Source organism: Cryptomeria japonica, chromosome 8, assembly GCF_030272615.1.
Source record: "Cryptomeria japonica chromosome 8, Sugi_1.0, whole genome shotgun sequence".
In the NCBI taxonomy this organism is placed as follows: Eukaryota; Viridiplantae; Streptophyta; class Pinopsida; order Cupressales; family Cupressaceae; genus Cryptomeria; species Cryptomeria japonica.
Window position 1 is genome coordinate 204,021,792 of NC_081412.1, and position 27,314 is coordinate 204,049,105.

The following is a 27,314-nucleotide window of genomic DNA, read 5'->3' on the forward strand; positions in this document are numbered from 1 at the left end:
TTCTTAGGACCAATATGGAAAGCTAATGTACTGAGAGGGGAGGGGTGAATCAGTACTCCAAAACTTTTCTTTTGTAATAACCTGACTATTTTACTTAAACAGAATAGTGCAGTAACATAAAACAAAACTATAATCAACAGATAACATTCATACATGATTCACTCTATAACACATATATTTTGGTCATGCAGAAACTCTTGGTTAGAGAGAAAAACTCTGGTGGGGATGGCACCCACAACTTCACTGCTGCAATAATAAAGAGTGCTTGGTTAGAGCTACATTTAGCTATTTCTGATCGCTTACCCTGTTAGGAGTATTAAGATCAGTTAGATCTACCTTGCTAAAGGATTTTACAACACTATATAAGTGTAGCACCTGGTTAAAGGATTTACAATTTATAGACTTGGTTAGAGTCTTTTACCCTGTTAAAGGTTTCTCTTACAACTTCAAAATATTACAATAGAATCATTACAAATATCTACAACTTTACATTTGAAATGCTATAGCAGATTCTATGTGCTCAAAATAAGATTACCTTGCCTATAGCATACCTCGGTAACTCATAAAGTAACTCGGTAAACCCTTCTGTTTACTCTGTTCCTCAACTGTTCTCTGATAACCTTCTCGGTGACCTCTGTGTCTGTAACAGTCAATAATACTCTATTATTTTTCATGTATCACATAAGTCTTGCTTCATATACGCATGCACACACATTTCTCACTTTCACACCTTTTTCTAACCCTAAATTCATGTTGTATAAATAGACTTCTTATGTTGATGATCCGATTCATTACTTCGATCTTACAAACATGATTTCTTGAATAAATAACCATGCAAAATATTTCATTGGTTAGATGACCTCAAAATTATACAAAATCTGTATGTGCAATTTCCAATGTGATAACGGTTCTGTGTGCCTCGATCTTGTAACATGTTTTCATATGTGTGTCCAGGTTCAATAAATCTAGTAACATGTTTCACTCTGTGTATATCAACTTGGTGTATTATCTTTACTGCTTGGTAGACATGAAATAACACTCGGTAGACAACTCAGTGTATATTGGGCTTTGTGACTATTTTCCTTCTGTAACTGACTAGACTGTTCATACCAACTTCTCTATGTGTACCGACTACATGATTCGGTAATACTAGCCGACTAGAATATAGAATGACTTTGTATATAAAACTAATGGCAATTTGATAAGTAGTAACAATCAATAGGAACACTCGGGCTTCTTTCGGATGGACAAAATAATCTATGGTTCACAATTATCATTTCTCCATTGTGAGGAAATTTAAGACACTATCTTATTGGAGAAGCAATAGCCTTCATGGAAGATAGCCAAGAATAGGCTAACTTCACACGGAATTGCTTAGAAGGTATGATAACAAAGTGAACATCCATGGACTTAGTATGAACTTCAACAAGAAGAGTGATAGAACCAATGGTAAGAAAAGAGAAGCCATCAAATAACTTCACAACCACATTAGAAGTATCATAAAGTGGTTTATGCAATCGTAAAGTGAAAAGATACTCTTTAGTTATGACATTAACCATGCAAGAGAGATAAATCAGGGCACCACGACAAGGGATATCCTTAACCTTCACAACTATGTATAAAGGGCCATCAGGTGCTCTAAAGGTCTCGCTAGGGTCAAATGTAATACAAGGATCCTTAGGCGTATCTTGTGTTTCTACCATATTAACCAATTTTGGAGCCATAGAGGTGAATTCTTCAGAAGTGAGAGAATTAGGCACAATCTCAATAACATTAGAGGTATGAGATGGCAAAGGATCAGTGAAGATATTAAAATTTTGATTAGGAGGAGCAACTAATTTATTCTCTTTATCATTATGACTTGCCACAAATATAATATTATTATCAATCAAGTCTTGAACCTTATTATTCAATGCAAAATATTTCTCAGTATCAGGACTAGGTCCATGATGAAATTGGCAAAAAAAGTTGTTATCAAAATAAGGAGATGCAAGTTTGGAAGGATCAATTTATTTTATAGGAGGAAATTTGATAATATTTCTGCACAACAACTGAAATATAATGCTATGTAAGGACTCATTCAAACGAGTAAACTATCATTCTCTCTGAATATTTTTAGAAATAGAAGGCACACCTGTTGTAGCATTCACATGGTTGTTGTTAATTGGATCGTTGAACTTGATGAAACATTTTGTCAGTTTGTACTTCACAAATGGTTGTTGAACACTCTCCCCCTTATCACTCGGAGCCATAGGAGTGGATTGCTCTATTTGACTCACAACTAGTTGATAATTGTGGAGTGTTGCGCACGATTGTGGAAAGGATCTAAACTTAGACAAAAGAAGCTTTTCCCTGATATCTTTTTTCTAAATTAGAAATGAAAATTCTTTGAATATCATTATCAGGTACATGAAAAAAAAATTGAGCACACAAGTGCTTATATCTACCAATGAAATCAATCACTTTTTCTTTAACACCTTATTTACAATGCATTAAATCATTCAAAGTGATTTTAGGACCAATGTTGTTTTAAAATTGTTGGCTGAAAGCATTTGCTAATTGTTGAAAGGAAGTGATAGAATAAGAAGGCAAAGAGAAATACCATTGTAAGGCCTATCTCTTAGTGTTATTGTAAATAATTTTGCAAGCAATCGTTGATCATAAGCAAAATCCATACACAAGGTTTGAAATATTTTGACATGCGTAAGAGGATCACCATTTCCATTATAGAGTTCCAATTGAGGGATCTCCACATGTTTAGGTGGCATGACTTTAACAATATCAAGATAAAGTGTGCTCACAACATCGAAGGTGAGCACACTAAAATTGGATTAACTCATGGAAGCAATTTGTTTTTGTAAGGAAAACACGGTTTGAGCAAGATTGTTGATTGTCATTTTGGTGGAAGAATTGATTTTAGACATAGGTAATTGAGAAGGTGGTGTGATGTTTTTGAAAGAAGGCATGGACTGAGAATAAGGTGGTCGGACATTATTATAAGTAGGCATTGGTGATGATTAGGTGGGAAAAGGGACACTTAAAGGAGGAATAAAGTTGTTGAAGGAATTGCCCCCTTGTGTCACACTGATTGGTTGAGGAATAATAGGAACACTCATGGAAGACATGGATAAAGATGGAGGATTAAATGAAGAAGAGGGATTGCCCCCATGACCTATGGTTGTAGGAATGACATTTTGAGGTGAACTAGCCATGATGTTAGATGTGAAAGTAGGAATACTAGTCATAGGATTAGTCAAAGAAATAGAGGAATTGACTTGTGTTGAAGGTTGTGTGTAACCTAGTGTTTCAGAACAACTCTTGATAGGCATGACATTAGAATCAACAATGTGCAATGCCACATAATATATGAATTCCATTCTTATCACTTTGAAGCATGTGAATACCCTAAGAGCTTCACTATTAGGGTATTCTTGGGACATCCATTATTGAAAGTTGTCAAATTGATTGTCCAATGTGGAAAGTGGATCTAAAGAAACCCTAGTTAAAGATTCTTCTTCATCATGGGATCCATCAATGGGGTGAATAGTCACATGATTAGGATGGGGAGAATTGGCATAATCCTCATTAAAGAAGTCACCCAAAGTAGGCTCCATCTCCTTGGTAATTAAACCTTGGGAAGCCTTAATACTAATGCTTCGTGTAACAGAGATAGGATAGGTAGGAATAATAGAGGTAAAACTCATGCATTAGAGGGAAAATTTAAATTTTGAATTGTAGAACAAAGCTTATAGAATTGAGTAATACAAAATTCAAGAAAATAATGATTACACAATTTGAACTTTGTTGGGGAAAGGGGATGACACAATTTCCAAAAATGAAAGGAAATTATAATTTTTAAATTAGGGCCAAGGGAATACCACTTAATTTTAAAATCAGGGTAGACTATATTTAACCTCTTAATATTAAAAAATTTCCTAAAATTTGAAATGTTGAATTTTGAAGGTATTTTTGATTCTAGAGGGATCAAAAATCGATAAAATCAACTAATCTTCTGGATTTAGGCTATTAAATATAGTCATAACAGTCTCTTAAAATTTCATGAAAAGAGTCGAGGATCATGGTGGGAAAGCACATGGTCCAACCATTTTTTCTCGAAATTTTTAGGAATGGATATCACAATGATTTTAAAGCTAACACCAACCCAAAAAATTGGTGAATTTTACAGTCTCTAGATGGGCAAAATGAAGGCGCAAATGTGAAAATAGGACCCTATTAGGGGTTTGAAGAAAAAGAGGAATTGAATTGGAATTTTGAAAAAGTGTCAAACCTAATGGATAGGGACACCTTAGAAAATGTTTAGAACTCTGAATGTAAATGAAATTGATTTAAAATTCACAAAAAATCCAATTAATTATAAAAATTAGGGTTTGATGACCTAACCACTTAATTTTGAAATTTGAATTTTGGGCAAAAGGGGGGAAATTTAAAATTTGAATTGTAGGAATGAAGACAAATTTGAGAACAATCAAAAATCTGAAAAATTAAATTGTAATCCAATTCTTGTAAAAGTCCAAGATGATTTTTGAAAATTGGGGTTTTAACAAGTAACCTCTTAATTTTATAAATTTAAATTGCAAATTGAACAAAACAATGAGGAAATTGGATTTGACAAACAAAACATTTTTCAGATCTAAGATAACCACAAGAAGTTTTTACACATCACAAGTTCAATTTTAAATTTGAAAACTAGGGTTTTGAATGAATTAACCACTAAGTTTGCAAAAAGTTGAAACTTGTAAATGAGAAATATGCAATGTTGTTTAAAGGAAAGAATGCAAGATGTCGGGTTCACCAAAATGTAATGGTGGGAAAATGATGAATGATAAACAAGAAGGAAACTACCCTTTCCCTCAAAGAGAGATGAGAGTTTCACTATCGATTACCATTCAAGCACTTTTCACCATTACATTAGAAAGAGGAGAGGATAATTCACTAGATTCAATCTCTCCACACAAAGATGTTAGATTTAATTTTGAATGAATGAGGAATGCTAAGTTCGTCCCTTCTTGTTTGATTTGGAAAGGAAATTGATTGAATTATGTAGTGCAAAAGTGAAAAAGAATTAATTATAACTTGAGATTGAAATATGGGATGAAGCCGTGCACCTGGATCAGGAAGTAAAATGTCAAGATGAAGTTGCCCTATGAATTTAAAGAAAAGTTGCCTAAACCTTGGTGGGAATGCACACGGTCCTCCAAAAAATTGTCAAAATGAAAAGGGTTTTTCTGCCTCTACAAATGAAGCCCAAATCTAAAATTACAGCTATGTACTTGCAACCTACACACAAGAAAGAAAGGAAAATTGGTTGGGATTCGGGGTTTGCCTTTAGGTCAAACCCCAATTTTGGAATTAACCAAGTAATGAAAGAAAGTACTTGCAAGTAGATGTAAATGAAAGACTGAATTGTAAATCACCTCAAGGGAGGTTGTAGTAGCAATGTTGATAGAAGTGCTTGTTTGGAATTGAATATTGAAATCAATCTCCTCTTCAATGGTTGAATCCTTGGCTTGAATGCAACACCTAGCCTTGAAGGGAGACTTGAGAACGCTCAATTCTGGTAAAGAATGCTTGAATGCTCTAATCTTGTCCAACTTCTACCTATTGAACTTATGCAAATGAGAGAGTCGAATGCCCCCTTAAATACATGTTGGTGGATTTGAATTTCCTCACGGGTCAACATCTAGGGAGTTTCCCACCCTAGGCACAACCAAAAATGCAAGTCTAGGAAGATTCGTGCCTCAAAATAGGTAGGGATAGGGGTGCCATGCCCCTGTTCTAGGAGGAAAAGGGTATCACGTCCCTGTCCAAGGGGGAGAGTGGTTCCATGCCCCTTTCCTATCCCTTTCTCCAAGGCATAGTGCAGACGGGGTGATGCAAAGGCCAAGGAAGAATCTATTTCTGCAAGCCGAGAAATCTCTAGCCTCCGATTAGGCTAGAGGGTTTCAGTTTGCATGCCCGAGGACCCTAATGTAGTCAAAAATTGCTATGGCCACAATTTTATGACACTAAATTTAGCCCCCACTTTAGCGAGAGAATAAGCATATGCCAATACTACCGGTAAATTACAAGGAAACAAGATTGAAAGACTTTTACTGCATCATGGAGACAAGATGTGCCAAGCCCATAGTAAACTTATCATTTTACGACTTCGATTGACAAAGTAAAAGGGAAGATTGAGAAGGGGAAAAACATGACTACAAGTAGCAAAGTTTCATTCACTAGGAGTCATGAAAGCAAGGCTACCAAAGAATACAAAGCAAAAAAAAGTTCACTAAGTAATTCTGAGTATCACAAGAAGGAAAGTATGAGTGGAGTGCATGCCCCCACATTAAAGTGATCACATGCGCCTTATCAGGAGTGATTGCTTTAAGGTAGGATACACCCAAGAGAGAGAAGATAAACAACACATTATCACAAGGATTTAGCCCCCAATCAAGGAATAAATCCAATGAACACAAAACTTGAGGTAGTGTTTCTTTCCTCAGGGTTAGTATGTTGTATGATAACTCATGTATATCATGTATGTATGCATATAATAATCTTCATTCCCCAAAGAAGGATACTACCTTAGAAGAAAGGGAAGAGAGGATGTATTTTGAGTCAACATCAAAGAGACAAAGAGAAGATCTCAATACTTTGCATCATCCCCAAGTAGACATTAAGGAAACAATAGAAGAACAGACATAAAAATAGAAGAATGGTCACAAAGAGAAAGAAAGGAGAGAGAGAGAGAGAGGATCCACAATGACAGTATCATGCTAGTATCGCTAATCTCGCATGACATCTTCTTCCCAATCTTGTTGATCACTATTTCAGGAAGGTGAGAAACATGCCAAAGGAGTGATATCAAGCACATCAAATGGAGCTATCACAAGATCCAAACAAGGACTATGCTCATGTTGTAAGTCACTTTGTTCAATTCGAGGAGCTAGGATTAGGGTTTGTAAAAACTGTATTGGAAATTGACACTCAATTGGTTGGTTTCATTATGGTGTCATTGATGGCAACATGGTATCTTGTTCTAGCTTCATGTTTTGGTTCAGTTGTGTACCTGCAGGCACTTCACAGACACTTCACCGGCATTGGCAGGATGGAAAGATTTCTTTGGTTACTGACAATGTAGTCTAACATGGTTTAGAATACGGTTATCGGTATTGAAGGCCAACTTCTTTTGGATCTAACATTGGCAATTGCTTTTGATATTCATGTATTTATGTTATTTAGATGACATGTATATTGACATTGTAATTATCTTTGTAAGCCAACATAAGGCATGATAAATTGTATAGGGTATATAGGTTAGTTGGATTAGATCATTTTGATATATGATGATGATGATAAGGATGTGAATATGGATGGATAGCAGATGCAAAATATATGAGAGAGATTATGTATAAGAGGATATTTTTGTAAAGGTTTATTTCAGTAAAGGGTTTAGGGTTTAAGACTAGAACAAACAAAGCTTAACCAGAACTATATTCTGGAATAGAAGATGCTACTTAGCAGTTCATTCATTTCTCCGAATTGTAGTCTATATTTATATGTAGTCCCTGAGGCTCCTTTTATGATTGAGCAGTGTGCTCTAGGCTATAAGCCTTCCTGCAAGTGTGGGCCCCTATATTCTTTAATATCTCTTCATATGGCTAGTGGATTGATATTGTGGGTCACAAATCACACCTTGGTTTTTCCTCTTTGAGGTTTTCAACATATAATTTTATGTGTTCTGGTATCCATTTATGTGATTGGATTATTGGTTGCTTTACTTCTTTCAATTCTATATGTACCGGTATACTGGTTGGTGTATGCATGTTTTATTCAAGTTAAAATTGATCACTATGGTAGAACACTGATTCACCCCCACACCGCTCCCCCCCCTCTTAGTGTTCTTAGATTCCAACAATTGGTATCAAAGCCTTGTGGATTGGAGGAAGTTTAATAGCTTGAGGGAGATCCTGAATCCAGAATCCATGGATATGGGTTTAGAAAAGCAACTTGAGATGGTACTTGAAGATTGTGATGCTAAAAGGATGAAGAACTTAAAGCTACAAGACAAATAGAATTTTGCTAAGGAATTCATTCTTGTCCTACAAGAGAGGTTGTCATATGTTCAAGCTAGGAGGAAGGAACTTTTGTAGAATCAAGATGATGAAGAGAAAGATGCACTTAAGGAATAGTGTTAGAAGGTGAGTCAGGAGAACATGGTTATGAGAAATGAAATTCAAGCTATAACTATGAGAATGTCTAAAGAGATTGAAGACTGAAAGAAAAAGGAAAAAAATCTTGTTGTATGTCTGAAGAACAAATTTAAAGAATGTTGTAGGTTAGTTCATGAGAATGATATGTTGAGAACAAATTTAGTGCAATCCAAGAGTAATGAACAAGAGATTGAGAGACAAAATATAATTTTGAGAGATGATTTGACTATTGCAAGTGAGTATAGAGAAAAATTCAAGATTAGTTCAGCACAACTAGATGAGTTATTGAAGGGACAAAGGCAGAATGGTGATTCTAGTGGACTTGGATTTGAACAAGGATAGAGTTCCGATACTAGAAATGAAGATCAAAAACATAAGGTACCGGTAAGGCAGTTTAATGTTTTAAAATTTAATGGTAGATGTTTTGTTTGTAATAAATTTGCTCACATGGCTAGGCAATGTAGAAATAGAGAAAATCAAAACTCTGATTCTACTTTCGATCAATGTTCTAAATGTAATAAGTATGGTCATAAGATAAAAGATTGCAAAATGAATGTAAAATGTTATGCATGTGGAAAATTTGGACATATGGCTAATCAATGCAGGTTAAGCAATTATACCAGTTTTAGCAAAGAAATTCAAAAGAACAATGTTACATGTTATGCATGTAATGAGGCTAGACATATTGCTAAGTTATGTAGAAGAAGAAATCCACTAGCTAGTAATGGAGGATCAAATGAGAAAGGGAAAGAGAAGGTTAATGAAATCCAACAAGATCATACCTAGAGATGGGTCAGGAAGACTAAAGAACAATCTACAGATGGGAATGCACTAGTTACTTATCCGACAGAGGAAGTTTCTCTTGCACCAGCAGGAAGTTCATCCAATAGCTATGGTAGATGCCTTAGGGGTAGGAAAAAATTCATGAAGATGCTACACATGCCCTGAGAAGAGGTTCTGGAAGATGTTCCAGACATTGGAGATTCTTATTCGGCATGGATATGTTTTGTTCGAGATCTGGTACCTTTCACCAAAAGTCATTAATGTCAATGAAAGATTAGGATTTTTCTTGGAGGATAAAAGGTTGAATATACTTCATTTTTTATCACCTTGCATTTAGTGTGATTAAGAGAGATTCATAGAGATTAAGGGTGATTTAGTGTGATCAGATATCTTCTTAAGTGATTTCACTAGCGATTGGAAGAGGTCTTTAGGGTTTTTCACTAGTAGTGACTCACAAGTATTTATCTTTAATCATGGAAGCAAGATCATCATTTGTACCTATCTTTGTTGCAAATTTGACTGTAGTTGAGGTCAAGGACCATCCCAAGTCGACTTTCAAGCAATATTCACATGTGGCTACCCTAGATGATTTGATTGGCACTTTTTCCTATGTCCTGGAAGGAGTTGTGTATGTCAAAGATGTAAGAGCCTACATTCATTGTCATATTGAGGATTTGAGAATGTCTAATATGAAGAGCATGTACATGAATGAGCTAATGTGAGATTTTGGAAAGATTAAACCTGAATACAAGCACATTGAGGATTTAGGGTTTACCAAAATTCTGGAATTTGAAGATGAAATCATTAGGTATGTTTTGATCAAAGTGCATGGAGAGTTTATCAGGTTAGATAGACCATATAAGATTACAAAGGAGGCCATCAGGGCAATCACCGATTTACCATAGTCTGGGTAGCGTCCGGATAAGAAGGTTTCTAATGATCATGTCAACAAGATTACCAATGTAACTTCAGATAGGTGATCTATGAGAATCAGTACTATCATTGACACAGACATCAAATTCAGAAGCATGATTATTGGGTACAAGGTAACTCAATTAAACTAGCTGAATTCTATTTCTAGCTTTGCATTTTCATAGCTTACAAAATGATGAGAGAAAATGAGAAATTGGATCTATGTGGTTGGATGTTGGATGAATTGTTGATAAACCTAGGAAAGATTAATGGAGAAAAGAAAGGGACTTTCAGGTATGGTAACCTAGTTGTCAATTTAATGCTACTTTTCATCAATGAGACTCCTGGTTTTGGGAAGAGACAATGGGCATTTGATATCCTAGTAGGGAGACAACTGAAATAGTCAATTGCTACATTGAGTAGTCAGAGAGATGACAAAGTATGGGGTTATTTTAGGGCATTCTAGAAGGCTATGAAATATAGAGAAAGGATTCCTAAGAACATTGTTGAGAAATACTTAACTAATATATGCTTCATGGTGAAGAAATATGAAACACTCATGGAAGTGGTCAAACCCTGACATATTTGGATTGAGGAGATGGGATATGAAGTTGATACACAAATTTTAGATGCTTAAGAAAAGATGTTGATTGATGCACCTATTGATGAAGTTGAGAAACCCTATGGTACTGCTAAGTAGAAGTCACAAGAGGTTGAAAATGAGTTCAACCAGAAGAAGAGAGAGGAGTATGAAGGGAAGGGAAGTTTGTAGAAAAGGTTTCACAAGACATCAAAGCATTGATTGATGATGTCCTAGAGAAAGGAAGGGAGAGAAATGAACCCAGAGTATTAATTGAGCCTATTGCAGTAGAGTCTACATTTGAGGATGACATACCCTTGGCTTTCAAAAGGGTTATAAGGAAGAAAACTAAAGAAATCAAGGTAGAGGCAAAGAAGAAACTGGTTAGGAAAGTTACATTCAAGTTACCAGCACAGAAATGAGCTCCAAAAGTAACACCTTTAGCCTCATCCGGTACTGGAAGGAGAAAGAAGAAGGATGACTTTGATCTAGCAATTAAATCTAGTAATGTAACTATCATTCCACCTGAGACTTGTGTAGATTTAGTTGGTGAGATTACTAAAGATGGTATGCTAAAGATTGTAGAGTTTTATTATGAACATTTAGAGGATGATGAACAAAGAGAGGTAGAGGAAGCAATATTGTTATAATTTGATATTTATAAGAAAGCCTTGACAAAAATTGAAAACCAAATAGCAACAAAATTGTATGATATGTTAGATGCTAGAAGACTATTGGTAATGCAAGAGGACAATCATATTAAGATACATGAGTTGTTATCTGTTTGTGTTTCTATTGCTCCAGAGGAGATGGATAAGACACTCGAGGTGAAGAGAACCATGGTTTTTATACTTCACTAGAATCTAAGAAAGATACTGCAAATATCTCGGTTGAAGGGAAAGGAAAGGGTATTATGGGTACTTCACCCTCAATTTTAAAAAACATTAAGATAGTGGAAATTAAGCCCCTAGTAGATACAAATGTATAGGAAAATGTTGAGATACTGAAAAATACTGAGAGTGTAAAGGTTGATAATGTATAGGATACTAATGTTGAGGACAATAGTCCTTCAGACACAAATGTACAGGTTGAGGTTAGAGTTCCTAGGGAGGAACCAATAGTTACTGAGACTGCACCAAGTGGTGAAGCCACCGATGCAAGTAACAAAACTATAAAGGTTAAAACATCATAGGAGAAGAAAGGGAACTGACAGGGAACTGGTTGTGATTCCATCATTGTTGTCAATTGACACCTCGCAGGTTGAAAAGAAAAGCATTACAAGATGAGTTCTAATGAACTCATGATGATGGCTACACAAAAAATGATGAAGGAGGGATCTATAGATAAAGGGATTATTGATCAATCTATCACTATTTTGCATAGACTAGTCCTAGAGTGCAAGTTTGACATAGAAGCGAGCCCATCCAACAAGCTTAAGACAATTACAGAGCACATTTCAAAGGATTTTCAATCCTTGCAGTAGATATCAAACCGGCAAGCACTAGAGAGGTTCACATAGGCAAAGAGAGCTACATTTGATCAAGTGATTGAGTCTAAGAGGAAGAAGATTAATGAAAGGTTGAAATTGATAAACAATTATTTAAAGCAGTGTGCACATATTTACATAGTATGTTGTAACACAGATGTTCTTACATTTAATTTGGATAAGAAGATTAAGTAATCTCAAGAGAAAATTGCAAGTATAGCCAATTATTTTGATGGATTGACTTCATTGACTACATCCATTGATGGTTAGATTTTAGTTTTGGAAGCCCAAATTTCTATTCTTAAGAAAGAAATAGACAAAATCATAAAAAGAGCCAAAAGTCTTAGAGGTTTGGTGAGTCTCCGATTGGATTCACTCGGTGTACATAAGGAGGAGTGTATAGATATGGCTGGTAAGCCCACATTAGTAGAGTTAAATGAGAAAGAGTCATTTGCCCATATGCTAAATGGACTTGTATCTATTTCTGGCACTTTCAAAACTGGTTGGTATACTTATCTAGAGCTTTTGGAGAAGGCATATCAAGATATTTTCAAATATATTAAGCTCTGGTAAGGTATTTTTGGGATATTCATTGTATAGTCTTTTCATTCTTCATCTCAGTTTTGGATTTTTGGTACTCTTTTTGGAATTTTTTATGGCATTGATGTCAAAGGGGGAGTGATATAGATGTGAAAAAAAGGGAGTTGTATACATTAGGGGGAGATATGGAACTATGGAGATATGGAGTATTTTTTATTATGATCATAGATGAATATTTAGCTCAGGGGGAGCAGGTTCAGGATAAAACCAACAGATGAAACCATGATCATTTTTCACATGAGTGTCACCATCAATGCCAAAGGGGGAGATTGTTTGAAATTTACACCCAATTTGTTGGTTTCACTATGTTGTCATTGATGGAAATCTGGTATTTTGTTCCAACTTCATGTTTTGGTTCAGTTGTGTACCGACAGGCACTTCACAAACACTTCACTGGCACCAACACTAGTAGCAACTAGATGGAAGGATTTGTTTGGTTATCGGTAATGCAGGCCAACATAGTTTAGAATAAGGTTGTTGGTATTGAATGAAAACATCTTTGGGATCTGGCATCAACAATTATTTTTTATATTTATGTTATGTTATCTAGCCAACAAGTATATTGACATTGTAATTATCTTTGTAAGACAACATAAGACATGATAAATTGTATAGGGTATATAGGTCTGTTGGATTAGATCATTTCAATATATGATGATGATGATAAGGATGTGAATATGGATGGATAGCTGCTGTGAAATATATGAGAGATTATGTATGAGAGGATATTTTTGTAAAGGGTTATTTTGGTAAAGGGTTTAGGGTTTCAAACCGGAACAGAAAAAGCTTAACCAGAACTGTATTCTGGCATAGAAGATGCTATCTTAGCAATTCATTTCTCAAAAATGTATTTTGGATTTATATATATTCAATGAGGCTCCTTTTGTGATTGAGCAATGTGCTCTAGGCTATAAGCCTTCCAGCAAGTGCAGCCCCCTATATTTTGTAATATCTCTTCATATGGCTAGTGGATTGATATTGTGGGTCACAAATCCCATCGTGGATTTTCCTCTTTGACATTTTCCAAGTATAATTTTGTGTGTTATGGTATCCATTTATGTGATTGCCTTATTGTTTGCTTTACTTCTATCAATTCTATATGTACCGGTATACCAGTTGGTGTATGCATGTTATATTAAGGTTTAAATTGGTCATTCTAGTAGAACATTGATTCACCCCCCCCTCTTGGTGTTTTTGGATTCCAACAAACTCATTCAATAAATTCTTGTCCACATCAACATATTCATACTCACTATCAGAAGCATTAGGAGTTGTATTGCCATTTTGAATAACATTTTCACCCATTTCTTCATCAAAGTTTAGAGAAAGAGGAGCAAGAACACGAATAGGAGTAAAACCATCACATTTTTTATGCAACTTCTGATTTGGAGATGTATGTTGAACATTTTTCTTAGGAGAGAAGGGAATCATGTCAACTGTCAGAGTCTGAGGGAATATTTTGAGGGATAGCTTCATGAGCTCGAATATGGCATCTTCATCGGCATTCTCTCACACAATGATTTTGTCGAGTCTTAGTGGAAGGCTGAGAAGGAGGAGGAACACTTGAAAAAGTAGTAATGTTTCTCTCCTTTATAGTTGAAGGTTTAGGTTTAGGTGTTTTTGGTTGAGCAATAGGAGAAGCAAGCCTCTTCTCTTGATAAGAGGAAGGAGGTGGAACTGTGCCATAGAAAGGAGGAATATTAGGTGTAGGAAGGAGACCAAGTCTGTCATGAGGAGGAGGTATAGGTCTAACCTTAGGAAGAATATTCATGTTCTCCTTAAGAGAAGGTAAAGTCACATTCATAGGAGTATGTGGATAATTTTCCTTAGGAGGGAAATTAGTTCTATCCAAGAGGGGAAGAACCTCATCTTGAATAATAATAGGAATGTCAAGTGTTGGTGATCTAGGTTGACTTAAGGATAAAATCATATCATTCTTCCATATTTTATAAGATTTAAAAAGAGAGTCACTCCTTAATGAAAGAGATTGAAATTGTTTAGGCCAAAAGAGATCAATAGGAATACTGAGGCTTCTTTCAGATGGATGAACTAAGCTATGGTTCACAGTTAGGATTCATCCATTGTGAGGAAATTTAAGATACTTGTGTATTGGAGATGCAATAGCCTTCATGGAACATAGCCAAGGATAGCCGAACCTCACACAGAATTTCTCAGAAGAAGGTATGATAACAAAGTCAACATCCATGGACTTAGAATGAACTTCAATAGGAAGAGTGATAGAACCAATGATAGGACAAGAGAAGCCATCATATAACTTCAAAACCACATTAGAAGTATCATAAAGTGGTCTATGCAATCATAAAGTGAAAAGATACACTTCAGTTATGATATTAACCATGCAAGAGTGATCGATCAGGGTACCACAACAAGGGATATCCTTAACCTTCACAACTATGTATAAAGGGACATTGAGTGCTCTAATGGTCTCGCTAGGGTCAAACGTAATACAAGGATCCTTAGGTATATCTTGTATTTCTAGAATATTTACCAAATTTGGAGCCATAGAGGTGAATTCTTCAAAACTGAGAGAATTAGGCACAATCCCAATAATGTTAGAGGTATGAGATGGCAAGGGTTCAGTGAAAATATTAAGATTTTGATTAGGAGGAGAAACTGATTTATTCCATTTATCATTCACACCCGCCATAAATATATTATTATTATCAATCAAGCCTTGAACCTTATTCTTCAACGTAAAACATTTCTTAGCATCATGACCAAGTTGATGATGAAATTGGCAAAATAAATTGTTATCAAAATAAAGAGATGCAAGTTTGGAACAATCAATTTTTTTTATAGGAGGAAATTTGATAATGTTTCTGTGCAACAACTGAGACATAATACTATTTAAAGATTCATTCAAAAGAGTAAACTATCTTTCTCTTTAAAAAAAATTAGAAATAGAAGGCACACCTGTTGTAGAATTCACATGGTTGTTATTGATTGGATCATTGAACTTGACGAATATTTTTGTTGGTTTGAACTCTGCAAATAGTTTTTGAACACTCTCCCCATTATCACTTAGAGCCATAGGAGTGGATTGCTCCATTTGACTCACAACCAGTTGATAATTGTGGAGTGTTTCACACAAGTGCGGAAAGGAAGTAAACTCAGACAAAAGAAGCTTTATCCTGATATATTTTTGTAAATTCGAAATGAAAATTATTTGAATAGAATTATCAGGTACATGAAAATAAATTTGAGCACACAAATTATTATATCTACCAATGAAATCAACCACTTTTTCTTTAACACCTTGTTTACAATGCATTAAATCAATCAAAGTGATTTTAGGACCAATGTTGTTTTGAAATTGTTGGATGAAAGCATTTGCCAATTGTTGAAAGGAAGTGATAGAATAAGAAGGCAGAGAGCAATACCATTGTAAGTCCTTTTCTCTTAGTGTTCTTGTAAACTATTTTGCAAGCAATCGTTGATCATAAGAAAAATCAGTAACAAGGTTTGAAATGTTTTGACATGCGTAAGAGGATCACCTTTTCCATTATAGAGTTCCAATTGAGGGGTCTCCACATGTTTAGGTGGAACGAATTTAAAAATATCAAGATAAAGTGGGCTCACAACATTAAAGGTGGCCACACTAAACTTGGATTGACTCATGGAAGCAATTTGATGTTGTAAGGAAGACACAGTCTGAGCAATATTGTTGATTCTCATTTCTGTGGAAGAATTTTTCTTAGACATAGGTTATTGAGAAGGTTGTGTTATGTTGTTGAAAGAAGGCATGGACTAAGAATAAGGTGGTGGGACATTATTATAAGTATGTATTGGTGATGATTGGGTAGGAAAAGGGACACTTAAAGGAGGAATAAACTTGTTAAAGGAATTGCCCCCTTGTGTCACACTGATTGACTGAGGAATAATAGGAACACTCATGGAAGATATAGGTAAAGATGGAGGATTAAATGAAGAAGAGGGATTTCTCCCATGACCTATGGTTGTAGGAATGGAATTTTGAGTTGAAGTAGCCATGATGTTAGATGTGAAAGTAGGAATACTAGTCATAGGATTAGTCAAAGAAATAGAGGAATTGACTTGTGTTGAAGGTTGTGAGTAATCTAGGGTTTCAACACAACTCTTGATAGGCATGACATTAGAATCAACAATATGTGCAATGCAACACAATATATCAACTCCATTCTTATCACTTTGAAGCATGCATTTAAGACCTTCAATTAATGGAAGAGATTCACTATTAGGGTATTCTTGGGACATCCATTATTGAAAGTTGTCAAATTTATTGTCCAATGTTGAAAGTCGATCTAAAGAAACCCTAGTTAAAGCCTCTTATTCATCATGGGATCCATCAATGGGGTGAATAGGCACATGATTCAGATGGGAAGAATCAGGATGATCCTTATTAAAGAACTCACCCAAGTTAGGCTCCATATCCTCCATAATTAAACCTTTGGAAGCCTTAATTATAATGCTTTTTCTAATGAGGATATGATAGGTAGGAATAATAGTGGTAAAACTCATACACTAGAGGGAAAATTTGAATTTTGAATTGTAGAACAAAGCTTATAGAATTAAGTAATGCAAAATTCAAGAAAATAATGATTACATAATTTGAACTTTGTTCGGGAAAGGGGATGACACAATTTCCAAAAATGAAAAGAAATTGGAGTTTTAAAATTAGGGCCAAGGGAATACCACTTAATTTTAAAATTAGAATTTTTGAAATTAGGATAGACTATAATTAACCTCTTAATTTAAAATAATTTCTTGAAATTTGAAATGTTGAATTTTGAAGGTATTTCTAATTCTAAAGGGATCAAAAATCAATAAAATCAACCAATCTTCTAGATTTAGGCTATTAAATGTAGTCATAACAATCTCCCAAAATTTTGGGAAAAAAAATGAGGACCATGGCGGGAACGCAGATGGTCCACCCAATTTTTCTCAAAATTTTCAGGGATGAATATTACGATGATTTTAAAGTTATCCCCCAAAAAATGGCAAATTTTACATTCTCTAGATGGACGAAATGAAGGCGCAAATGTGGAAATAGGACCCTATTAGGGTTTTGAAGAAAAAGAGTAATTGAATTGGAATTTTGAAAAAGGATCAAACCTAATGGATAGGGATACCTTGGAAAATGTTTATAACTATGAATGTAAATGAAATTGATTTGAAATTCACACAAAATCTAATTAATTTTAAAAATTAGGGTTCGATGACCTAACCACTTAATTTTGAAATTTGAATTTTGGGAAAAAGGGGGGAAATTGAAAATTTGAATTGTAGGAATAAAGACAAATTTGAGAACAATCAGAAAACTGAAAATTAAATAGAAATCCAATTCTTGCACAAGTTCAAGATGATTTTAAAAATTAGGGTTTTAACAGGTAACCTATGAATTTTGTAAAATTTAATTGCAAATTGAACAAGACAATGAGGAAATTCAATTTGACAAACAAAACAATTTTCAGATCTAAGATAACCACAAGCAAGTTTTACACATCACAAGTTCAATTTTAAATTTAAAAACTAGGGTTTTGAATGAATTAACCACTAAGTTTGCAGAAAGATGAAACTTGTAAATGAAAAATATGCAATGTTGTTCAAAGGAAAGCATGCAAGATGTCGGGTTCACTAAAATATAATGGTGGGAAAATGGTGAATGATAAATGAAGAAGGAAACTACCCTTTCCCACAAAGAGAGATGAGAGTTTTGCTATCGATTACCATTCAAGCAATTTTCACCATTACATTAGAAATAGGAGAGGATAATTCACTAGATTCAATATCTCCACACAAAGATGGTAGATTGAATTATGAATGAATGGGGAATGCTAAGTTGATCCCCTCTTTCTTATTTGATTTGGAAAAGAAATTGATTGAATTATGTAGTGCAAAAGTGACAAATATATGATTATAACTTCAAATCAGAATATGGGATGAATTTGTGCACTTGGATTTGGCAGTAAAATGTCGAGACAAAGTCGCCTTGCAAATTTAAAGAAAAGTTGTCTAGACCATGGCGGGAACTACATGGTCCTCCAAAAAATTCGCCTCTGCAAATGAAGCCCGGATCCAAAAGTACAATTGCGCACCTGCAACATACACATAGAAAAGAGAGGAAAATGGGTTGGGATTGGGGGTTTTCCCTTAGGTGAAACCCCAGTTTTGGAATTAACCAAGTATTGAAACAAAGTACTTGCAAGTAGATGTAAATGAAAGACTAAATTGTAAATCACCTCAAGGGAGGTTGTAGTAGTAATGTTCAGAGAAGTGTTTGTGTGGAATTGAATGTTGAAATCAATCTCCTCTTCAATGGTTGAATCCTTGACTTGAATGCAACACCTATCCTTGAAGGGAGACTTGAGAATGCTCAAGGTTGGAAAAGAATGCTTCAATTCTCTAATCTTGTCCAACTCCCACTTATTGAACTTATGCAATTGAGAGAGAAAATGCCCCCTTTAATAAATGTTGGTGGATTTGAATTTTATCATGGGCCAACATCAGGGGGAGTTTCCCACCTGAGGCACAACCGACAATGCAACCCTAGGAAGGGTCCTACCATGAAATAAGGGAGGGATAGGGGCACCCCACCCCTTTCTTGGGAGGACAAGGGCACCACTCCCCTGTCCAAGGGGGGATAGTGGCACCACACCCCTTTCTCTAGGGAAGAGTGCAGACGAGGTGATGTAGAGGCCAAGGAAGAAGTTGTTTCTACAAGCCGAGCAATCTCTAGTCTTTGATCAAGCTAGAGGATTCGAGTTTGCATGCATGAGAAACCTAATGCACTCAAAAATTGCTTGGATTGCAATTTTATGACACTACACGTATAAGTATCCACACTCCTATAGGAGCCACACCTTTCTCTCTTGTCTATGGATCCAAAGCAATATCATCAATAGAAGTAGAGATACCTTCTCTATGAGTATCATTAAAAGGCCTTATCCTAGATCAAGAACAACGAGTATCTAGATTGCAAGAGTTAGAATTGATCCATGAACGATAACAAAATGCCTTTGATCATTTGAAGGTGTATCAGCAAAGGATGTGCCAAAGTTATAATCACAAGGTCAAACCAAGAGCATTTCAAGTTGGAGAATTAGTGCTAAAGGAAAATCCACACAACTAGTCAGATCGAGAAAAGAAAGGAAAGTTTGAACCAAACTAGTTGGGTCTATATGTGGTGACAACATCATTTGGGTTAGGAGCCTATCAACTATCAACACCAGAAAGGGATCAACTTGGGGAACCCATCGATAGCATGCATTTGAAAAAGTTTTATGTCTAAAAGCAAAAAAATCGCCAAAAAAGTGAAAAAACAAAAAATCCCAAAAAAGTGAAAAAGCAGAAAATTCAAAAAAAGTGAAAAAGCAAAAAAAATCCAAAAACAGTGAAAAAACATAAAATACAAAAACAGCAAAAACACTGAAAAAAAATTAATTATGAGAAAAAGTGCAATAAAAATAGATAGTGAAAACCTGGCAACAGATGCTATCTGTCAGCTAGCTCTTTCATCTATTAGTTCATGTATCCTTCCACTTGCTTTCATTTTTCATTAGCATTGTTCATATCAATAATAAAGTCTTCGTATATACGTAGGCTTCACAGGTGATTTCTCACCATGGTTGGGATCATTGTATATACCATAATAAAGTTTATTTCTAGGTTGGGGGCAAAATCCTGAACCTAGCTAGGGGCAAAATTTCATTGAGCTTAATCAAACAGGTAAAACAACATCTAGGAAACACTTGTCAAGCGAAAACTAAGACACATTCAACATTGAACACAAGATCAAATTATCTACCATCAATTATCAACTATCAATCTGATCCTGACAAACACATATCAATAGATGATATATTTTGACTAATGGTTTTAACACTTTATCAACAATGGTTTAACTTTTATATCTTGATTTTTGCTATTATGATTTCTAAGTGACTCCATGATGTCTTTGACTAGAGGAATAAGGAATGAACATGATATTTTCTTGTCTACTCACTATAAATTAATCATTAATATGTGCAAATTTGTCTTAGGACATTATCATTGGAGTATCATCAAAGACATTTTGGATTTGCATATAGAAATGGTTAATACTGCCTGTTTTCACAAGAAACACTCAAGTCATCTTGGTTCAATTATACCTCGATGCTTGTGCTAACTTGCAATATTAAAACCTAGGAAAGTAGTGCTCAGGTCATCATGGTTCAATTATACCATCGATGTTTGCATTCACTTCCCACATTTTAAAGGCTCAATGATGACAAAAAGCAATGACCAAGTGATTGATATGATTGCAACATTGCATTTCATTTGCATATTTAAATTAGATTGCATTTCATTTTGCGTGGGATCACAAAAGCTCATCTTTTCCAAGGCCAAACACTTCAACAGTTTTTATCTCACTTATTAAGTGATTGAGTACATTGGACATTAACAAAAATAATCAATTCATTTATCCTGCATGATAAGTTAGTTCATTTCATCACATGTAAGCATTGGATAATAAGACATCATTCATATAGATCATTCAATCATTCATTTAAAATCAATCATTCATGACATAAGTATCAATCATGTAAAGTGGTTGTTGGTCATTTGGAGGAATTGATTATGTGTTTCATTGATGTTTTGTCATTGATGTCAATACTAGCTATTTTGGCTATTTACTAGTATCCTTCTGGTCATGGTAGGATGTTTGGTTTCTGGTTAGATTAGATCATGATGATCCGGTATGCTTCGGTATGTTTGGGTTATGGAATTGGCTTATTCATGCTACTCTAATTCATGTTCAATTAGTTGGTTTTGATCCGGTGATCCGATGCTATCCTGCATGCTGGCAAGCTTGGTTTGTTGTTCTAGTGAGGGTTTCACCGACAGAGCTTTGTTGAAGATCTTTGATTATATGCCTTAATGGTGTTGGTGCAGCTTCTAGTGGAGATTTGGGATTCTGATGTTGATCATGTTCAAGACTTGGTTGATTGGGATCATTTCTTTAGTGCGTGTGGACCTAAATTAGGTCCCAGTTTATCTAGGTTATGGACTGGCCTAATGTAATATGTTGATTGGACTTCTCAATGTATTTCCGGGATGTCTTATAGGTTGGATATTATTTATTTGGTCCTAGGCTGACATGTTTTGTAATTATGTAATTGTTTTATTGTCTAGTGGTTGACCTTATTGTTTGTGGTCAAGGGTTTGCATATATATGATGTAAGATCTCATTGTAAATCATATAGGAAAGGGATATGGATATGTAAGGAGTGAATAATGTAATAATCATTCAGGCAGAGGATTTAGTGAATCATTGGTGATTGAGTTGGGTTTATGTAAGAGGATTTAGTCCTCCGGTATTGAGCTTAACTGGAAGTGTGTTCAGACATAGGAGATGCTACCATTGCAGTTCATTATCTCTTCCAGATTGTAGTCTGGATTTGTATGTAGTCAGTGAGACTCCTTTTATAATGAGCAGTATGCTCTATGCTATTTCTCTTCCTTCAAGTGTAGGCCCCTCATTTTTTAATCACATACTTACTGCAAAAGTATTATCTGACTATGGGTAGGCTTCCCACCATGTTTTTTCCCTTTACTAGGTTTTCCACATACAAATATTGGTGTCATGTGGATGGTATCTATTCTCTAAGTTGTCTTCCGGTTATTTGAACTATCTAACAATTGGAATCAGAGCTCTGGTCCTCTCTGCAAAAGCTTAACTACATGAGGAAGATTATATGGTGACTAACAATTCAATTTCATCTAGTTTATTTGTTGCTATATTTTAGAGAGATATTCCTAGGCTTGATGGAATAAATTATAGAGTATGGAATATTTAGATGGAGACTCATCTAAGATATCTTGGTAAGGAAATTTGGGAACTTGGAGAGAATGGTGTTACACCTTTTTATTTGGAATTTGGAAATCCTCCTCTAGCAAACTTGGATAAGGAGCGAATGATTGTAGAGCAAGAGAAGCCCTCTTGTGTGCACTTATTGATCAACAAATAATGGGATTAGCTGACAAATCATCAGCAAAGGCTATATGGGACAAGTTGGAGACTCTTAATGAAGGTGACCCTACTATTAAGATTGCTAAACTTGATGGTTACCAGGTGAGATATGAAAACTTGAAGATGGAAGAAGATGAAAGGATTACTGCATTCATGTAAAGGGTAAATGAAATTTTTATGGGAATTCAATGTTGTGGTTGAACTCTGAATGAAGATGAAATAGTTTCTAAAGTTCTGAGAGATTTTCCACCGACTTACAAGATGAAAGCTACTGCAATTAATGAATTGAGAACAATGGCTAACACTTATGTCAATAGAGATACCTTGGTTGGGAAATTATCTTCTTTTGAGATTGAAAAATTTGGACCTTCTAGAGCTATGAAGTCTGAACCTGCTTTTCATGCATTTACATCATCAACCAACAAGCAAGATTGGAAAACTTTGTATGAAAATGAATTGGATGATATGAAGAGAGTGATAACTCAATGGTGAACAGATAGTACCAAACTGGTACTGAGAGGGGGAGAGTGAATCAGTATAGACAAAAATCACTATGCTAAACCGGTTTGTCAGCAGACACTGTGCTTTTATAGACAAATAGTAAAACCTATCTTAAACAGAGTACAACTGACAAAACCTAGAATAACTGAGACAAGCATAAACTAGTTGAAACTTATCTTCTCACAATCTAATAATTCATTTCGATTTCATCCTAGTGCATGGATAGGTAAACTATCATCAAAGACACATATGTAAATAGCTAGATCAACATGATTCACCGCTTGAGAGAAAACAACATATCATCACATGAAAAGGACATCACATATGACACACATTTTTCACGTGGAAACCCAACTGGGAAAAACCACGGTGGGGATGAATACCCACAAGCTTGTTTTTGAACTCTTTAGAAGTCCGCTTTGTTAGGAGCCTTGTCCAATTAAATACTGATACAATAGGTTTTGTTAGGAACCGATCCTGTTAGGGATCACCCAGTTAAGGGATGGCTAGAATACCCGATTAAGAGTTAAACCCTATTAAAGGTTACCTTGTTAGAGGATTTCAAGAAATCAATGGTTTTGAGTCACCCTGTTAAAGGATTTACAGCAAGCCAGTTAAAGCTGCCCTATTAAGGGATTTCCTGATTGTTGAAGTGGTTAGGGTGAACTCACAATACTGGTTCCCACTTTTTGACCAACTTTGACACTTAGATGAACATTTTGCAAAAAACCTTCACTTTCCGACACCTATAACTTTTAAATCGTTAAGAATTTGAAGATGATGTAAACTAGTGATTTGTAACATCCTTTTTGTAGATTCTAAATATATTTTTTTCAAATTTTTTTGAATAAAATTTTATTGGTTTTTCCATCTCCCTCAAAAGTAGTTTTTTACAGGAAACAACATTTTTTAAGAGCGATGTGCATCCCGAAATGTATAAATTTTTTTCTATAAATGATAAAAACTTATCTCTTTTAAATTTTGGTTTGTAACATCAATACCCAGGGCATGCAGTTGGTTTGATAGTGATATGTTGAATATTTTTTATTTTATTAAGTTTTGAAGTCCGACTAATTATAATTTAGATATAGGTGTACGTTTGAACACATAACTTGCTCTATATATATCAAAATTAAGTTGTTTTTTTTTGTTAGAAAGAAGACATCAATACCTAGGGCATAGATATTTTTCATAATTTTTTTGAATTAGTTTGTTATTTTTCCCAATGCATTGAACAAAGAAGTTCATGTTCGGTGAAAAACCTACATTCATAAAAAATAAAATAAAAAAATATTAATAAACTTAAATATATTAAAAATTATACTATTTGGAAAGCTTATAATAAGGACTAAATCCTCAAGAAAACAAAACTTCGAAATGAATTCATTTGACCCCTCAAAAGCTAATGTAAAATTGGTTTTTTATCAGCATTTGATAGATGCAAAGGAGACTCTATTGCAAGTATGATTAGAAGTAGAGAGGTTCTATCCAAGAAATTTTGATCTAAGAGACTTTGATCTAACTCTCTTCAATTAATTACTTCAAATGGGACCTCTTAAAGCTTAAATAATTATATTTTCCAAAAAATGTATGATTTTAGTAAAAATCAGGATGTACCAAAAAGTGGGAACCAGCTTTGTGAGTTCACCCGTTAGGGATCAACAGGTATTACAATGATCTGGTAACAACACTCAATGCCAATGCAAATCCATTTTAGCTCCTCTTCACCTTCTACACTTACACTCTATAGGTATCGCTTCACTCTTCTAGTCTGGCAAAAACCACGTATCTCTTCACTTGGATACTCACACACAACTTTTTCCAACAACCTTAGAAAGAAACACAACATCGACCTTATAGGAAAATAGATAGGTCGATAGTATAAACCCTAAACCCTAAACCTGTTAGGTTAAGGAATTCAAATGGTTCAATCCTAACCATTGAGCATACTACATTAAATGCAATAGTCTTGATCTAATCTCAAGACATTCTCCATTGTTCATTTTCCACCGATTTCATGGCGACTGATAACCCATCACGCGTTATCACTATTTATAGGCTTCACATATTCTTGAGGTAGATGGGAACAATCTCCTTCATGCTAGATCCTTCATGCGCACAAGGTTGACGTGGTAACATGATCTGATCTTTGTTACAATGCTAACTCCTCACACAAAGTCACTGATTGAGTCACATAGGCTTGAGACACTTCAACCGGAAACCCTGAAGTTGTGACTACCAACCGGTAGTCATACAAAGCTTCCATGTATCAGTTCACCTTAAGCAAACACATCGCTTCACTTTAGCACAAATTTTAGTTCACAGTGTTATACCGGTTCTCACATATATCGGTTCTCTCCTCTTTAGCATATTGACATCAATGATAATATATAATGTCATTATATCCTCATACCAGTTCACATAATTCCAACAATCTCCACATTTGACATTGATGGCAATATACAAAGATATCTCTCCACTTCACATCTTCTCCCCCAATTTCTGTAGATATCTTCTCTTCTCTTCTTCTCCCCCTTTGACAACAATGCCAAAGTGGAGGCACAAGCTTCCCTGTTCCATTATGCTACTCCCCCTGAGGAGTAGCATCCTTCAACACATCAATCCTAAAGAAAAAATTGACTATGCAATACCTGACTGCTCCTAAAGGGGCAGCACACCTAATTCACCTCTTAAGTACATAAATGTAGCCTTTGGGAGAGGCTTGGTAAATATGTCTGCTAACTGCTCCTTACTGGAAACATGTTGCAGTGCAATCTCTTTGTTCTGAACCTTTTCCCTCAAGAAATGATACTTAAGCTCAAAGTGCTTGGTTCTTGAATGTAAAAATAGATTCTTGAAGATGTTAATTGCACTAGTATTGTCATAAAATATGCTTACCAGTTTAGATACAAGAACTTTGAAGCCATTTAAAAAATGCTTCATCCAAATTATCTAAGTGAAGTTCATGAAAGCTGGAACATACTCTGCTTCCGCTATAGACTGAGAGATACAACTCTTCTTCTTACTCATCCATGAGACCAGTCTACCACGGAGAAAGAATGCACCACTGATTGTGCTCTTTGAATCATCTATATTACTAGCCCAATCAACATCTGTGAACACTTTCAGGTTAAAATCATTATTGTATGGATACCATAACCCATAGTCAATAGTTCCCTTTAGATACCTAAGAATCCACTTGACTGCAACCAAGTGGGATTCTGTTGGGCTTTTCTGGAACCTTGCAGTAATGCCAACTGCATGTGCAATATCTGGTCTACTATGCACTACATAATGCAATTTACCAATCATTGATCAGTATTCCTTCCCATCAACCAATGTTGAGTCATCCTCTTTGGATAGTTTACAACTGGTCACCATCAGTGTACCAACTAGTTTGCTATCTTCCATGCCAAAGGTCTTCAACACCTCTTTGACATACTTGGACTGAGTGAGAAAGATTTCATCTTTCATCTACTGGATCTGTAGTCCAATGAAGAACTTAATCTCCCCTATGAGTGACATCTCAAACTCTTTCTTCATCTCATATGCAAGTTCATGACTCATCTTTTCATCTCCACCAAAGATAATGTCATCAACAAATACCTCATAGACCAGGATCAGATCTCCTTCAGACTTCAAGTAGATATTGCTATCTTCGCTTGTTCTCTCAAAGCCAATCTTCACAAGATGGGAATGCAGGCATTCATACCATGCCCAAGGTGCCTGCTTTAGACCATATAAGGCTTTATGTAGCCTACATACCATGTTACTGTCTTCAGATAGGGAAAACCCATTTGGTTGCTCTATATACACCTCCTCTTCAAGGACACCATTTCGGAATGCATATTTTACATCCATTTGATATACTTTGAATCCTTTAAAAGATACATATGCAAGAAGCATACAAACTCCTTCCAATCTGTCTACAGGAGAAAAGGTTTCTCCACAATCCTCTCCTTCTTGGGCATATCCTTTACACACCATTCTGGCTTTGTTTCTAATCACTGTGCCATCCTCATTCAGCTTATTTTTGAAAACCCATTTGGTACCAATGACATTTTTATGCTCCAGTCTGGGTACCAAAGACCATGTACCATTTTTCTCTATTTGGTCAAGTTCCTCTTCCATTGCCTTGATCCAATCTTCATCTTTATGTGCCTCTTTGAATGATTTAGGCTCAAATTCAGAGATCATACATGAGTTTTCTCTGACCTTTCTTCTTGT